This window comes from Hippopotamus amphibius, chromosome 11, assembly GCF_030028045.1.
Source record: "Hippopotamus amphibius kiboko isolate mHipAmp2 chromosome 11, mHipAmp2.hap2, whole genome shotgun sequence".
NCBI classification, from domain to species: Eukaryota; Metazoa; Chordata; class Mammalia; order Artiodactyla; family Hippopotamidae; genus Hippopotamus; species Hippopotamus amphibius.
This window is the reverse complement of record NC_080196.1, coordinates 106,331,852-106,347,236: the sequence shown is the minus strand read 5'-3', so window position 1 is coordinate 106,347,236 and position 15,385 is coordinate 106,331,852.

The window sequence follows — 15,385 nt, the reverse complement described above, 5'->3', positions numbered from 1 at the left end:
TTTTCATTGTATGATATAATTTTTCCCTTCTAGATATAAAAACTAAATGCATTACAGTTTTATGCTGATCTTCCCTGATTACCAATGATGTTTGATTATCTTTTGACAATATTTCTATTAGATTGTTTATTGTTTTCTTATGAATTTTAGAATGTCTTACTGTATTCTGGATACTAATACTTTCTTACTTACAGGTGCTGCAAATATCATATTTCAGTACCTGGCTTACCTTTAATCCTCTTATGGTAAATTTTGAAGAACAAAAGCTCATATATTTAAATTTATTTTAAATTTAATATTAACCATTTTTTGTTGAAGTATAATTAATTTACAATGTTGTGTTAGCTTCAGGTGTACATCAAAGTGATTCAGTTATACATATATATATATCCTATTCTATATTTTGTTTAACTTTTTCTTTCATAGTTTTGGTTTTCCATCTTAGGAAATCCCTCCTTATTCAAAAATTGAGAACATAAAGTCTCCTGCATGTATTTCTAAATGTTTTAAAGTTTTGCTTTCATATTTATTGACCTAAAATTTTTTTTGGTGTGGTAAAAAGTGGGAACAAAGTGCAAATTATTTTTCACAGAGAAAGTTAGCTATTCCACTATCCTATATTAAGTGGTCCCCTGTTTCATATATCAAATTTCTGTTCATGTATTGGTCTGTTTCTCTGCTCTCTAAACTGTTCCAAATTCAATTTGTTTATCTTCTCATCATGTTCTTCTCTCATGTGGCAACAATAAGATGATATCTAGGTGTCTGGTAGAAAAGGAAACATTTGCAGGAAGGTCCTATAGATAGTAAAAACAAAAATTAATTCTAGTTAAGGAGAACTAGAAGTGAGGCCCAGTATTAATTTTTCTGACCTCCAAATTCATTGAATCTACCCTCCTTTCTTTCAAGCAGTGCATTTTTACCAAAGCTTGGTGCATGAGAGAATGTTTCCATACTGAGAGCTCCAGTCAGGAAAGCAAAGAGCAACTATTCTCTAGGAAAGTTGAGACCCTTCTTGGCAAAAAACTCTTCAGCTCTGACTTGCATATCAGGAGCAGGCAGGTCAGAAGCAATACAGGACCATGTAGGAGTTTAGAAAGAATACATGTTGGATCGATTTTAGCTCCTGATCCAAGAGCAGAAGAGGCAACTTAAAGCACGCTAGTAAATAAAATTTTCATACCATGCAAAGTACGCAGGAGGCAATATTTGCCCTCTACTTTCTAAAATGGCACCTTGCCTGGTGCCGAATGCCTTTTACTCTCTAAAGGTTAGGAAAGGTAGGTACATTGAAAAATAGTTGGAAAATTATTTCTCATCTGAAATGTGACTATATCTGCTCCTTTAAATTATATTGTAATTTGGATTATTCTTTTCAATATGCTCTAACATCTCCTATATAAAAATAAACACAAAACCAAAAAAAAATCAATAAACCAACCAAACACACAAATAAGTAAGCAATAATTTAAAACAAAAACAAAAACAAAAAAACTTCTCTTGACCCTGTCAACTGTAAGTTAATTAAGTTAATCACTTCTCTTTCTTGGAATATTTTCTTTACTACCTGTCTATGATACCACATTCTGTTGATTCTACTTTTCTTGCTTCTCCCTTTTTATCAGTTCTGATTATAAGATCCTCCACTTTTCCAAGTTTTTCTATTTTTTCCTCCCTTATTTGCTACTGATTATATCAGCCAGTCCTATGATTTTAAATGGGGTCATTCCAGATGGGAGAGGTAACAGGTGCTCAGAATCTATCTGGGCCTTGTTAATTAATCCTGTATTCATTTAATTTCAATGAGCTAATTTATTACTTATTGTAAAATTAGATTTCTGGAAATATATATGTATATATTTACACACATATATGTATGATGGGTATTATCCAGATATAGTTAGGCTTAAATTTTGACAAAAATTATTAAATTAAATTATTTTTAATAATCATATTGCTCCAAATCTGAAAAGAAAACTTTTCAAAAAACGTTATTCAACCGTAGGGTAAACTCAGTTTATGATGACTATTCACCATGAATGTGCGGTAATTTCATATGTAAAATTTATAGATGCAAGCATAGCATTTCCATTATCTATGACTCATTTTTGAAACTAATGTCCAGTGGTTCCTGAATAGAATTCTAAATTACTCAGCAAATCACCAATAAAAGGATAGAAGATAACTTCACAGACATAAATTATAAATTTATGATATTTAAAATATGCAGTGGTTACCTTATATAGGAAACTTTAATGTTAATACATTTAAACAAAAATAGAGTTATTTCCATGCATATAAATTGACAAATTACTTTTTGACACTTCTAATTTACAACAGTCCTGGTATAAAAGCGAGAAATGTGAATGTCTCTTTCTTCCTACTCTTAAATCTACATAAAGATTAATCTCCCTGCTAAGTAAAGTGGGGTTATCAATCATTCATGCCTCTAAATGTCAGATGCTAAGAACACACTATGCAATAAGATTTTATTCTTTTGTTTACAATAAAATGAATTTCATCTCTTTGAAGAAAGAATAAAAAGAAAACATTTTAAAATATCTTTTCTCATTTTTTAAAAAGCTTTAAGAATAGAATAATTCCTAACCCATAAGACAATTCTTTCTCCAAAAAATTGAGAAATAGATAGAGAAAGATGTAAACATTAACTCATTTAGATTACGCTTTGTTATACAAAATAAAGTTTGAATTTTGATGGTGAGATTATGTGTACATCTTGGTTCATCATCCCCTTTGATCTTTTATTTACTTGTATTTACATTATAATAACATTTATATATTTAGTTCTCTGTTATTACCTGTGAATAGGATTTGGTAAATATTTTATTGCTTCTATAACTAATGATGCTGGCTAGTTTTATTTGTGTGTTTTAAGTAACTAAATAGGAGCTCACCAGGGATTTAGCATTTTACTGATGTGTCAGTTCAAAAGACTGCCCTTTTCCTTGTCCTTATGGAGTTCTGTTAATGCAGAACTATACTTTGATGAGACAAAAATGTCAAAATCTTGAATATTTGTGGCTATTAAAGAGACCATAGCACTTTTCACTTAGGAAACAATGGTTTGCTAAATTTATCAACTTAACTTTAACATGAGTTATCATGTTCACTCTTAATATTTTTATTAGTCTCAGTATTCTATCACTTATTTATTATCAAGTTTTCAAGTAGGGATAACAGTATATAACCTATATGCCTATAATGTTTTCTATATTTTAGTTATCTAAAATTGATGAGATTGTATATTTTAATACTGACTGGAATGAAAAATGGAGTTCAGTTATATTTTAACCTTATTTTTATATTTCTTGGTAAATAGAAAATACCTGGATAAGACATAATCTTGTATATCTAGATGGTTCGGGTATACCAAGGTAGACACCACCTGAAATAGAAAAATCTTGATTGACAGTTTGGAAGCATTCTGATTCACAATAGGATAAGCAAAGGTCCATTGTAGAAATGTTGCTTGTAGGTTGACACTTTGACATCAAACCTGGGTATGATATAAGAGCAATAAACACTTAACTTCTACAAGTATGGGCAGCTGGTGTGGCAAAATAATATGGATAGGTTATTAACCCAAAAAATTGAAAGAGAAGGAATGCATTTATCTGATAAAAATACTCTACTTTTTAAGCTTAGCTAATACAGGCATGCATGCAAGTAGAATCTGATTGTCAGTCCTGAAATAAATAAAATATTCCTCTATATTTCACCCATTATTTTCTTACCAATATCATTGTATTACCTAGTTGATTGTTTTCATAGAGTTCTTGGGTTAAGATTTTGAAATTATTGGAGTAATATTTTAAAAGCAGGGAAGCTATTTGTAATAATGCCCACAGTTGAAGGTTATACTTTGGCTTTGTCACAGGTTGCTTGGCAATAATTTACTGAAACCTGCCTCTGTGACTATTCCCCTAAATCTTCTCATCTATGATCTCTCTGCAACCTCATAATAATCCATCAAGACAGTGTGACATTCACGTTTATCAGAAAAGGGACTGTATATTGTTAAGTTAAATAACTTACCCTCTGAATTTGAAAATTCCTGAAACGATATCACTCCAGATGGTTCACAGCTATGCTATTATTAACATTACTTTCATTATAATATAGCTACTGTTGGGGCAGAAGCTTCACCCAGTTCTGCTTGCTCCTTCTGCTGTAGGGCACCACGCTTGACGCTGGCTGCCCGTTCTGTGTCTCTGCAGAACCAGACTTTTCAGTCAACTTAAAGGTTTTGGACTCCAATCCACTCCTCTCTCTCCACTGACACGATTCCAGGCTTCCCATGCTTTTCTGTTCATCGGTCAGAGCTTCTCTTTCTCAGTGACACTGCAGTAGAATGCCTTACTCAGGCTTCCTATCACGATCAAGCAGGAAAAAAAAACCCAGAACAGATTCAGACCCACTTTGGGCTCTATTTCTCAATGGTTTTAATCCATGCTTAACTACTTAAGAAGACTTTGTTGAACTCTAGTCTGTATATTCAATTATACAAGCAATTATTGGGCATATATTATGCATAAGGCACTGTGCTTTACTGTGATTAAACAAAAGAGATATGTTCTCTTCCTTATGAAGCTTATAATTTAGTGGGGAAGAAAGTGTTTTTATAGTGAATAACATTTTTCATTATAAAATAGTAGCTTCAAGTATAAAAGAAATTCAGAATGTTATTCGCTTCTCAAATGCAAAAAAAAAAGTGTCATGATATTGAGTAGGAAACTTCGTTTTGCTTATTTTCATGTGCAGATCTTTATGCCCTCTCCTGATCCATTTATGAAACAACCCCAACACACTCTGAGAATCCCAGTTACTCTGTGTCTTTCAGGCAAGAGGCTAAATGTAACCACTCTTGTATAGCCATTCCTTAATTTGTTGAAATTCTTAACATTTATTCCCAGTTTCAAGTGTTTACAACTATACAGAAGCAACATGTATTCCTGACTGTGATAAAATTTGTGATATATAATTCAATCATTAATGGGTTTAGTTTTAACATATAGGCTTTTTTTGGACACTCTATTTCAATATTTCATACATGATGACCAAGTAGATATTTATTGTTGATCTACATAGTCCATGTCAGATTTTGGTCAAAGATAGAGATGGAATGTTATTTGTAGTCTCTTAATTAGTATTTATTATTTTTTCAATCATCTCATCACATGTTTTGTGTTTGTTAAGGGCATGGAATCAATACATATTATTTATAGAACCAAATCAACATATATGAAAGAAGTATACTTTCATAGAATTAATTGTACACAGAAAATGTTGAAGTGAAATTATATTAAAAGATTTTTTAAGCTAAAATCTAATTGATATCATGTACAAATAAGTCTCAAACCTGTTAAGTGAAACATATACCAAATACTGATGATTAGTGGTAAATACTAATCATGAATAGGATTAGAGTAATAAATTTTGTAAAATCAACTTTTAGGTACTGCAAACTGCTTAGATACATATTATAAAGTTTACAGAACAATCATTCATTGTGTAATACTCAAAATTTCAGTTTCTAATACTATAGGGCTTAAAAATTGCATTTAGATGTTCAAATTCTAACTCTACCATTTAATCATTATGTGACCTTAATACAATAAGCACTAATTAATTTAAAATTTGACTAAATATGTAAAAAATATACATTGTGGGAAAAAACATATCCAGCTTGAGGAAGTATGCAAGAGACAAAACTAAAACAAACTGATATAGAGAGGGTAGAGTTAAATGATTGAGGCCTTTTAATATTCATGTCATTGCACTTCCAGAAAGATAGGGAAGGGCTGAAAAATTACTTGAAATAATGTCTGAAAAGAAAATTCCAACTCTGGTAAGAGACATAGACTTTGGTAAGAGGCTGAGTATACCCCAAGACCAATTCAAACATAGTCAAGTCATATCATATTAAAATTTTTGAAAACTAAAGACAAATAAAAAACCTTGAAAGCAGCCAGTGAAAAGTGACAGCTTGCCTATTAGAGCATAAAAAAATGTGAATGCTAGAGGATTTTTTAATGGAGAAAGGGAGGAAGTAGCACAATATTTTTTTTAATGATGCAATAAAAGAAATGTCAACCCAGAATCTTACATAGAGTAAAAATATCATTCATGAGGGAGAAATCAAATATATTCAGATAAAGAAAAACTAGAGAAATTGTCACCAGCACATTTACCCTAAAAGAATGGGCAAAGCAAGTACTTTAAACAGAAAGGAAACTACTTACACAATTTTAAAAAACGCGTTTTAGAGTAGTCAGAAGGGAGAAAGAACTAGGTAACCAAAAATATGGGTAAATACAAAAGGTATTCCTTTTCCTATTGAGATTTCTAAATTATATTTTGATAGTTGAAGTTATAACTTTCTTTGGTATGGTTCTAATTGTATATAGAGGAAGTATTTATGAAAATTATATTATAAATGGGGGTAGAATAAGGAAATAAAGAGACTTAAGTTTTCTAGGCTTCATTAAAGTGCTGAAAAATGACATCACTAGACTGTCCTAAGTTATGTACATATAATAGAGAAATCAGTGAAAGAAAAGTTATACAAATAGAAACACTCAAAACCACGAATGAAATCAAAATGGGACCCTAAAAAATGTTCAGGTAACTCACCAAATGGCGGGAAAAAAAACCAGAAAAACAAAATACATAAATTATTAACTTATTTCAAAGTAATCCACTGATTAAGGGGGAAGTCACAATGAAAATTAGAAAAACTTTTGTTTAAAATAATATTGAGGGCTTCCTAGGTGGCGCAGTGGTTGAGAATCCGCCTGCCAATGCAGGGGACATGGGTTCGATCCCTGCTCCAGGAAGATCCCACACGCCACAGAGCAACTAAGCCCGTGAGCCACAACTATTGAGCCCATGTGCTGCAACTACTGAAGCCCACGCACCTAGAGCCTGTGCTCCACAACAAGAGAAGTCATGGCAATGAGGAGCCCGCGCACCACAACGAAGAGTAGCCCCCACTCACCCCAATTAAAAAGAAAGCCCATGCACAGCAAAAAAAGACCCAACACAGCCAATAAAATAAATCATAAATAAAACAATATTGAAAATGTAACATAGCACAACTCATGAGAAGCATTAAAGTCATGCTTAGAGGTAAATTAATAGCATTAAATGAATATATTGCAAAAGAAGAAATGCTAGAAATCAACTAATTAGATCTATCCCCCTAAATTACTATGCATAAGCAAACAAACCTGAAGAAAATACCAATAAGAAAATATTGAAGATGAGAACAGAAATCAATGGCATAGTAACCAAAACAAAGAGAACAATAAATTTAAAAGGTTGTTGCTTTAAAATTTTAAGTGGCATTAATTATGAAAGATAATGTCATAAAATTGCTACTATATTGGAAAGATTGATCAAGAATAGAAGAAAAAGTGCACAAATAATAAATGTCCAGAGTGAAGGGGATCAATACAGAAAGCTTTAGTCTGTTCGGGCTGCTATAAAAAAATACCGAAGACTAGGTGGCTTATAAACAAGAGAAATTTATTTCTCACAGTTCTGGAGGTTGGAAAGTACAAGATCGAAGTGCCAACAAATTTTATGTCTGGTAAGAGCCAGCCCCCTGGCTCATAGATGGCCACCTTCTCACTGTGTCCTCACATGGCAGAAGGGGCAAGGGGCTCTCTGTGGTCTTGTTTATAAGAGCACAACTCCTGCCCTCATGACCACCACCCCTCCAAATACTATCACATTGGGGAATAGGTTTCAACATACAAATTTTGGAGTGAGGACACAGAAGTTTATAGCACATATCTTATGTACAATTTTTTTAAATAGGAAATTATTGCTCAATGTGTATAAAGTTTCAGGTATGCAAGATGAATAAGTTCTAAAGACTTGCTGTAAAACATAGTAAATTTAGGTGTCAGTAGAGTACTATAGTCTTTAAAATATGTTGAAGATAGTTCTCATGTAAAGTGTTCTTATATACACACACACACACAAAATACACACACAAAAGAACACAAGGAATTTTTAAAGGTAATAGATATGTTTAGTATCTTGATTGTAGTGATGGTAACATGGATACATGCATATGTCCAAACTCAGCAAACGTATGCAATAATTGTGTACAATTTTTTATATATCAATTATACCTCAATAAATCTTAGAAAAAATAAGAGAAAGAAAAGAGAAAGCAGATTAGCCCTTGAACACTCATAAAAAAAGATAACTTTATGTGAATCAATTTAAAAATTAGAACAAACAGTCAAGTTCATAGAAAGACACAAATAACTCTCCCCAAAGAAACTCTGAGTAATCATAAAATTATTAAATTTAAAATTATTACATTGAATCTATAATTCAAAATATTCCCAGAAACTCATCTTTATGTCAATGTTGCTGATTTTTGTCAAATATTTAAGTAAGATTTAACATCTGTGTTACATAAAATTCTTCCAGAGAAAAGAGAAAGTGTTAAATATTCTTAATTCAGTTTATGAGGCTATCATATTCTTTGTAATAAAAGTGACAATATTTTACATTAAAAACATAAGCTAATAAACTAATAAAAACATTTAAAACTCTTAAAGAAAACATTAAATTATCTAGTCAGTAAATACATTAAATGGATAAAGCTTGATGGTTAACTTATGTTATAAAAATGCAAAAATTAGTACACCATTTGAAAATTAATAACATTTACAACATTGACAGAATAGAAGGAAGATTTTGAGCATTACAATAAATGTAAAAAATGTATTTGATAGAATTAAATGTTTATTCTCAATAAAGATTTGTTTATTTAGCAGTGTCTACAGAATTAATGCATAGCAAAAAAAAAATAGTCTTTGAAGATGTGTGAAAGTCTTCCTTCTAAAAAATCAGTGACAAGAAAAAGATCTTTATCTTTTTTTTTTTTTTTCAATTTTGTATCGGAGATTCTAGCAAGTGCAATAAGGCAAGAAAATCCAATAATAAGTAATTCTGATTTCATTGGCTAGGGATATGCCTTGGTCACTGATATTTAAAAGAGCTCCTTCAGATAATTCTACTGTATATCCATGATCTAGAGTCCTTGCATTATAATCTTCCATTCCTAGGATTTGGAGGAGCAGGTGGAAGTGACTGACTGGGGTCCTTGTTTTCCTTAACCTATCCTGTAGGGTGTCTGCCACTACTTCTTTGATTTTACTACTAAGGACACCTACCCTAATATTCTGATCAACATGGCTTTGGCAAAGGCTGGAGAAAAGCAGAATTCATACCAACATGCTTGTTCACATATCTTAGTCTCCCTGAGAGTTACACACAATTTTCTCTATATCTTCACATTTTCCTTCCTTTGTCCTTGAGACTGATAATGTGGAAGCTCCATCAGTCACTACTAAATCCTTCATCTTGGAAGGAACCTGAATGTCTGATCCTAGACTAAGGAATAAGGATTATAAATTGTCATAGAAACGTCTCAATATTTGATCATCACAATAGACAAGTTACTAATTTATCTTTTCTTTCTGTGGAATTTTCCTATTTTTAATTTTTACTTTATCATATTTTCCTCCATCCGTGTATCTTTCTATGTGCTGTATTTTGTAGAAAGGAATATGATGACATCTGATTTTGTCAGAAAAATAAGTATTTAAATTAGACAAATTTCTATATTAGTAAAGATTTCTTCAAAAAGTGAAAGTTAATTGGTTGAAAATCTAAAGATAAAAGTCTTCCTTTATCACTTTTATTCTAGAAGATTTATTTGAACTATATATATGGAATTTCAAAATTATGTTAAAATACATGGTTATTTCAATTCTAGTTATGTCAATGTCATTCTCCACAAACATATGTGTTAAATTACAATTAGTAAATAAAATATTGCAAGCGACATATGCAGCATTCACCAAATTAAGTAAACCAGAGACAATAATTTTCAATCTAAGTGGATTATTATGGATCAAAATGATTGAAATTTAAAGATTAAAAAGTCCAATTAAAGATAATTGAACTTGTAACGGCCTACAACTTGAGAGGAAAACTAATTAAAATAAGAAATATTAGCATTAAGATGCTTTTGTAGAAGATTGATTTGTTCTAGTTATTTTGACTCTGTTTATTTTAACCTTGCTTGAGATGATTTAAAAAGAGCAGTTATCTTCAAGCTGTTTGATAATAACAGATGTTTAAGTGTTTAAACCTTCAGAGAAAAAATACCAGATGATTAAATGTCACAATAAATTTATTGGAAATGAATGAATTTTAGTTCCATAGCTAAAAAATTCATTTAAGGTGATTTGAATAATTATGTTATGCTTTCAGTCTGGATTAGCTAAAAGTAACCTTTGCAATTTTAAAATGGACATTCACAATGAATCTTACAGAAGCTCATTTTCTCTGTCCTTCACTGGAAGGAAGAGGCCATCAGAGGGCATCTTTTCTGAAGAATTAGAGCTCACCTTTACATGGCGTCTCTTGGACACTGTTGTTATTGAATTGTTAGAGTTTAAGGGGCCTGGTTAATATGGGAAGATAATTTTCCTATCTAGAAGTGGTGCATCAAAAATGTAGTAAGTTAACTCTTCTATGAAGCAACTAAATAGGTTGAATCTTAGAAACCTCTGATTTCATTATGCATGCTAAGTGTACCTCACCAGGTAATCATCTCCCGCCCAGAGTAAGACTCATGAAGGGTCACATGGAGTTCTGGAGAAGATGTCCTCTCTGTTCATTGGATCTCAAAGTTGATGTAAACAGATATCATCAATACTCTTTAGGTGCTGAGAAAAGCTCGTGCCATGGTACTCAGAGTTTAAATAAAGATTAATTAGTTAAATTGGTTTTAAGGAATGCTTTTCACTTTATCTATCTGAAAGTTCATGGGTTACAAAACAAAAGGAAAGAGTCAAATCAAGATACAAGTGTAATTATTACAGTTCATTGTTAGTTAATGACAAATGAGTATCGACTTAATATGAGCCAGACCCAGGACTACATGCCTATTTCTTGTGAAATGTCCTATGTGACACAAACTCTGGAGTTTTCACAAACATATTAGAAATACATATTAACAACAAAAAGAAGCCAATAAAAACACTTGAGCTTAGATGCATGAAATCATCTATATTTGTATCAAACGTTGTTATTAACTTTAATATTATATATTTTAAAATTTTTATTTATTTTAATAGAAGTATAGTTGATTTACAATGTTGTGCCAATCTCTGCTGTACAGCAAAGTGACTCAGTTATACACATATATACATTCTTTTTTTATATTCTTTTCCATTGTGGTTTATGACAGGATATTGAATATAGTTCCCTGTGCTATACAATTCTAAATGTAATTTATCCATTCTAAATGTAATAGTTTGCATCTACCAGCTCCAAACTCCCAGTCCATCCCTCTCCTTTTCCCCTCTCCCTTGGCAACCACAAGTTTGTTCTCTATGTCTGTGATTCTGTTTCTGTTTTGTAGATAGGTTCATTTGTGCCATATTTTAGATTCCACATATAAGTGATGTCATATGATATTTGTCTTTCTTTTTTTGACTTACTTCACTTAGTATGATTATCTCTAAATTCATCCATCTTGCTGCAAATGGAATTATTTTGTTCTTTTTTATGGCTGAGTGGTATTCCATTGTGTATATGTACCACATCTTCTCTATCCATTCATCTCTTCTTATATTTATTTTAGGTACTTAGATGACTTTCTACTGTTTTCCTTATAATTGAGTTAGCAGTATTTATTGTGGGAAATTTATTAATTTCAGTAGTACCTGGAGTGATGTCATGCGTAGGCCAGGAAAAAGATTAACTCATTTGATTCAATTGCAAGCCTAATAGTGGAACAAAATCCCATCTACTAAGTATTGAATCAGCAGTCAGCCTATCCTTAGTATTGACACACTGTTTCTAGGCACACTATGTAACACCTTGGTCCCTAGTGTCCTGCTAAGGTACCGTCAGAAGCTACACTGTCACTGGTTTTGAAACAGGGGTAGATTCAAATCAGGGGTCAGAGGCATCAGGGAACAGAGCTCCTGGACTATTTCTCTACAATCTAACTCTGTCTCCCACCTCTCTTCTCTCTTCCCCAGAGCATCAGGGAATGTTTTTTTCTTCTTCTTTTTTTCCCTCCAATCTGGGAAGTGAGTGGAAACAACTATTCTCAAATGTTTACTTTATAGATTTCATTCCCCTTAGAACATGTAAATTTTGGAAAATAAATATCAGTAGTACATAACTCTTTTTTTCTCTCTGCTCTGTTATATTCTTCCACCATTTAAAATAAAATTAAAGAAAACCAAAATAATGAAGTCTTTCTCTGATTCACCGAATGTCTCCCCAACTAAGAAATATTCCTAAATTAGTAAAATATTAAATAACTAACCTCTGAGGAGGTTCTAAATGAAATCCCTCTATTCCAGAAAGCTCATTCTCTCCAAGTTGGCTTGTCACCTCTATCAACAACTGATGTAAAAGGCAAAGAACAGGACTATCAGAACATCTTCCCTTTAAATATTACATGTGATATTTATTTTAAGAATGAATCCTGATTTTTAACTGACATGTTCTATTCACTCAGGTCTGTTAACTTGAGACTATTCTAATTTTCATGGTCACTATAAAATGACCTCCTAAAAATGAGACACATTTCATGAATTCATGCAATATACGGAAGCAAAATTGTCACAACTGTAATTGTTCACAGTGAAGAGAAATCCAGAGTGGCAAAATAATACTATGCTTCCTTTTATGGGAACTATATGAACAAATTACTATAGCTTTCAAGATTTCAAATACCTATGTGTAGTAACACATGAAAATGTACGTATTTGTGTGTTTTTACGATGATGTAAAATTTGAGGAGATAATGCTGTAACTCTAATGGATAAAAATTATTAAGTGAAGATTCTTAACTTCTAATATATGTTTCCACTTAAATATTTTATTCTCTTTTCTTTTTTATTTTAAAGGTTGTTTTAAATTCTTCCCCCTGTGTATTTGACTTCCTCATGGATAGATAATGCTGAGAAAATGTTCTAACTGGTGTAGTTAGCATCCAGCGCCCAATGAACTGCAATAAGACACTACTTTCAATTAGTCAGCTGGGTCACACATTGTCTCCTTGAGTACATGGCATAAAAATTCAACACTTTAATCTCTTTATTAAAAGATTCTCTGGGGTAAGAGAAGTGTATTAAAAATTACTTTATTAAAGGTGTTTTTAGTCTGCCTAATGTGTTTTGCAGAGAAATGTGAAGAAAAAAGAAAAAAATTTAAAAACACTCTACACATTGTAGGATGTGTTAAAGGAACAATAAAATGCAATTCAATTAATATTTATTGAGCAACTATTGTACACAAGAGATTCAGGCACTGTATAGACTTTTAAAACAATATTTTGTTTCTCATCTTGAAAACCTTGTAATAGTGAAAATAGACAAATATATGCTTACAGGAATATAGGCATGCTACAATCTGGGTGATATCAAAAAGCCATGGAGACAGAAAAATAAGATATTTTCCCACAGGGTGCGCAAGAAAGCATTTCTGCTTTAAAATGTGTTATTTTCACGTAGCTGATGTTTTCTTTGCTTTTCTAACTTCTTGGAGTCATTATTTGTAACTCACAGAAACTTTATAAGAAATCATTATTATGTTGTTAAAATATATAAAAGATAATAGAGCCCTCTACATTCTTAGAAAGTTAACACTGTATGCTCTTGGCGGGTTTACAAGTATGTGTGATCTGGTCAGCCTATGGTAGCAGAATTGTACCTGCCATGTCACGTATCACAGCAATGCTGTGGAAGTGGAAAGGAAGATACAAGCAATGAATATTATATACACATGCACATTCATGTTTATGAATGTATGTTGTGTAATTCTGAAACATAATTTCCAAGATGATAAAAATCTCAGTGTCTTTCATTTATTGTGCTAGCCTTAAAAGTGCTATTATTATACATGCAAAATACTTCCAAAATTATGTGTGTGTATGCATGTGTGTGTGGATAAATCATGGAATCTTCTACAGCATCACCCGATACAAACTAGATATAACATTTTTGAGAAAGGAATGGATATTTTAACTTTGACTATTATTAAGTGCAAAACATTCAACTTCATACATTTCTAATTTCAATGTATAATTAATACTTTTTGAAAAATAACTTTCAAATTTCATTTAATTCTGGAGCATTTTGAAATAAATAGATTTAAAGTCACACTATATATAAGTTAGTCATGTATAAGTATGTGTAACTTAAACAGTCAGAAAAAGAAGCACGATTCTAAGAGAGGTGGACATGGACTCAGGAAAATTTCCAGACGTGGAAGAATATTCTCTGAATTAGTATCCAAAGATGATAAATACTATTTGAATATATAAATAGAAAAAATAAATTAGTAGTGTAGGATGTACAGTTTTAATTACTTACAAAAATGCTAATTTATAATGGTGTTCAGCCCTTCATGAGATGTTATCACCCGCATTTGTCTTCACTAAAACTTGACTTATGGTATTTGGGGCAATTATACCAGTACATATAGCATCAATATAAAATATTAATCAGTGACTCAATAAGGTTTGCCTTTTAGAAAATCATCTGACACATAATTATTACAAAAATGTAGGTCTATAAAAAGGAGTGTTTTTTTTTTTATAGTCACTGAATCACACAATCTCAGTGCTGGAAAAAAAATTAAGCATTTATATTAGACCAAACACTGTCAAAGTATCCATCACATCGTGGCTAATGAACTGATCAGCTTATTCTCATGTAGCCTTTTTCACTGTCCTCCTTCCCAGCTGCCCTTTCACTGTCCATCCTATCTTGGGTAGCTTTGACTACACGATGTTTTGCCATCTTTTCATTGAATGAAAATTGGTCTCCCTGTAATTTCCATGCATGGATCTTTATTATTACTTTGTTTTGCTTGCTAATAATTCTAAAATCAACATAGCAAAAATATAATTTGTTTTCTATTTAATACCATTTTGTGAACACCTTGTTGGGTTTTCTGTATGCTAAATTTATCTTCAGTTTGTTATACTTTTTATCAGAAGTCTGGGGCAAAATGATATTTTTATTCTAGGATCATAGAAGCAAATATCTTAAGAAGTTGCTTTATTGCAAACATATAATTATATCATTATTCTAGAAAATCAACACACAGAACTGTAAATTATTAATCAACATGTGAAATGCCTTTGTGTCTATAATTTTAATGTATGTATGATAACACATACAGAGGAACAAATTATTGATGGAAAGGAGAAATGCCAATGAATACCCATCGTGGTATCATACACATAATCTATGAACCAATTTGCTGACACAAAAAATAAATTTGCTGACACAGATAGATTATA